This window comes from Biomphalaria glabrata, chromosome 17, assembly GCF_947242115.1.
Source record: "Biomphalaria glabrata chromosome 17, xgBioGlab47.1, whole genome shotgun sequence".
Taxonomy (NCBI): domain Eukaryota; kingdom Metazoa; phylum Mollusca; class Gastropoda; family Planorbidae; genus Biomphalaria; species Biomphalaria glabrata.
The window spans coordinates 9,314,920-9,318,129 of record NC_074727.1 but is presented as its reverse complement, the minus strand read 5'-3'; positions in this window follow the sequence as shown (position 1 = coordinate 9,318,129).

Genomic DNA, 3,210 nt, shown 5'->3' with positions numbered 1-3,210 from the left:
AATGCATTTTAAAAAGTTTGTAAGGCTTGAATTTGCACTCAGGGCTCAGGTCTCCTCAAGGGGACCAATTCAACTCATACCACAACATATGTCAAGAACGATTTCTTTCCCTTGTTTGATACACGTTATTTCTGACAAAACAAGAATTAATTTAAAAAAAAAATAAACACAATTTTTAAATTAATTCTTGTTTAGTCAGAAATAACTTGTTTCAAACTAAGGAAAGAAATTGTTCTTAATCACCTATAGTTAATTAACCAATTTTTGTTAAAATTAATTAATGTTTTGTCAGAAATAACGTGTACAAACTTTTTACCAGACAGACAGAGTTAATAAAAGCTTTATAAAAAGACTCATAGAAGGTTAGTATAGACATACTGTCTCAGACCGATACACAAGTGTAATAAACCTTTGAGAAATGTCTATTGCAAATACACATGGTTTCAGAATAAAGACTTGCTTTAAAATTTAAACTATTATCATTCTTGTTAAGTTTTGTTGTTAAAAGTCTTAGAAAAAAGCCATGAAATGGAGCAATGCTAACGTCTTATCCTTTCTCTTTCTCTCTCTCTCTCTCTCTCTCTCTCTCTCTATCTATCTATCTATCTATTTTAAATATTTCTCTACCACTGGCTTTGAAAAGCTACATCCAGAACTCAGACGAACGAGTATGTGATTATGTCAACACTTTTTACCCCACCCCCAAAGTTAGTCTTTTATTAGAGCAGTTATGAGCAATACTTTGTAAGCAATTCTCTTTCCTATAATATGCAAATGAGCAGATGTTATCATTTTATTGTATTTCTCCACATGGAAATGCATTGACCTTAACCTTGACATGTCCAGCAGAAATGAAATTTTATGACATTTTTGGTTGCAGTTTCTTCTATTAGCATGATAACTCTTCACGGGTTAAAAAAAATAGTCTCCAAACTAGAAACTGGTAAATGAACGGCGCTAAAGATTTTTCTTGGGGTAGGATGGGGAAATAATTAAAATAAAATAAATAAATAAGGAAAAATAATAATTAATGCTGTGATAAATTTGAGTGACTCTGACAGCGAGTTTTTGACTTGTCACAACCGGCAACACATGTCTTGCTTTAACTGTGAATATTCTCAATACATGCGTACGTGTGATAGTAACACTTTAATATTACGTTGCTAAATTGTATGCTGTAGAGCCTAGCGATAAGCATATAGATGACTCGGGACAACGCTTGACTCCGTAGCTGGGAAATGTGGTTTTATCGTTTATTGTGACATCTCTGGTGGAAAAGATTAATAAAGACTAAGTTAAAATGTTTGGAATGAATCCTGTATAAGAATATAAAGTTCGGGCTTAGGGATTTGAAGTATGTTGTCCAATTGAATTGGAGCATACAGTGCGTCTAATGCACCAGCGCCATAGTAAGGTAATTGAAGAACTGGGTTAAGGTGTGTCTTGGATAGTGGAGGGGCTTCCTTAAGTTAAGTGGAACATCGAGTCTTCCTGTATGTAACTGATCTTGTACAAAAACAAGCCAAATAAAAAAAAAGGCTTTAAAAAAAACACCAAAGCTTATATTAGGTGTATCAATTAGTTTGAATCAGTCATGTCATTAAGTTTGAACATGAGGTCCAAAAGACAATCTATAAAGGGGACTAATGCAGCTTATACCACCACTTCAGTCAGGCACTTATTCTTTCCATTGGAAAGGTGACTAATTCAGCTTATACCAACACATCAGTCAAGTACTATTTCTTTCCATTGGAAAGGGGACTAATTCAGTTTAAACCACCGCTTCATTCTAATACTATTTCTTTCCCTTGTTTGAGATATCAAACAAAGTAATTTATTACCAATAGTTATTTAACTAATTGGTTAATGTTTTTTTTTATTGATTCTTGTGTTGTCATGTTAAAGGAAAAATTGAGCGAAATTCAGCTTGATCCGAGGTTGGGTGTCTGAAGAGTAACATATACAAACTTTTGACGAGACTGACTTCTTGAGTAAAAGCTTTGTAAAACAAAAAATAAGCACCATGTAACTTGTTAGTCATTGAAGGCAATAAACAATTTTATAATGTAAACCTTTTTATGACTTCACCTTTACCTATGCCTTAGTCTGTGGGGCACCACACAAGATTTATCAACCAATTATCTTCATTCCTCTCTTTCTTTTGACTTGGATAGAACCTCTTTCAAAGGCTGGCCCGTGCATTTTTTTAATGTTTTCTTCTCACCGATATCTCGGTCTGACTCCTCTTCTTTTTCCTGGTACTGTTCCCTGAAGGAAGGTATTCGCAAGTCCCGAAGACCTTGTAATATGGCCATAGAGTTTTTTAGTTTCCGTGTTTTACACTAGTTATCAGGTCATTGTGAGGTCCAATCGCTCTAGTAACACTGTCTCTAATCTCTTCGTTTGTGATACAGCTTTACGACTTCTATTTTTTTTAAATTAATATCATGATGACACTTACCGAAAGTACAATTATCTACCAAAGCACTAAACGAGTGTTATTGTTAATGTTATAATGAAGAAAGTTAAATCTTTACCTGCTCGAACTAATTAAACATTTAACGTTTTTAGAGCATAGCTTTATGCTTATCAATTTTTTACCAGTCGATATTGAGTACTTATTTTATCAGTGGGCTTGATTGATTTATAGATCTCCATATCCGGACCATCTTTAAGGAGCCATGTCACAAACAAGTGCATCTATACTTTTTGTTTGTTTGCTCAGCTAGACCAATAGCTCGTTGACACGTCTGTACAGACCTGTGACGTAGGCGGCATAGTCGTCGACATAAACGATGAAACAGATGTGCCTATAATAAGAGGTAAAGGAAGCCGTTGCGGCCGGTGCCGAGGCTGAAGTGGACCAAGACCTGCGCTAACCTGGATCTTGAGGATGAACGACAGGCATGGAGGCTCCCGAATGACCTTACAAGGGCGAAAGAACCAAAGGTAGCAGCGCCCATACTAACGGCCCAAGGCATGGTGGTCATAGAACGTAAAAAGTCGGACACTCTAAAACGTGCCTTCGCGGCTATCTCTAAGTCAGCGAAAAGGAGTGACGTGTCGAAGGCCCTAGACGGCCTCAGAAAGGCCAAAGCTAAACGTAAAATGGTCTATGGCAGTGATGCTCAAACTAATTCGACCTGCAGGCCATTTTAACTTTCGAAACGCGTGTCGCGGGCCACATCAACAAAAAGGTACGAAAAATGA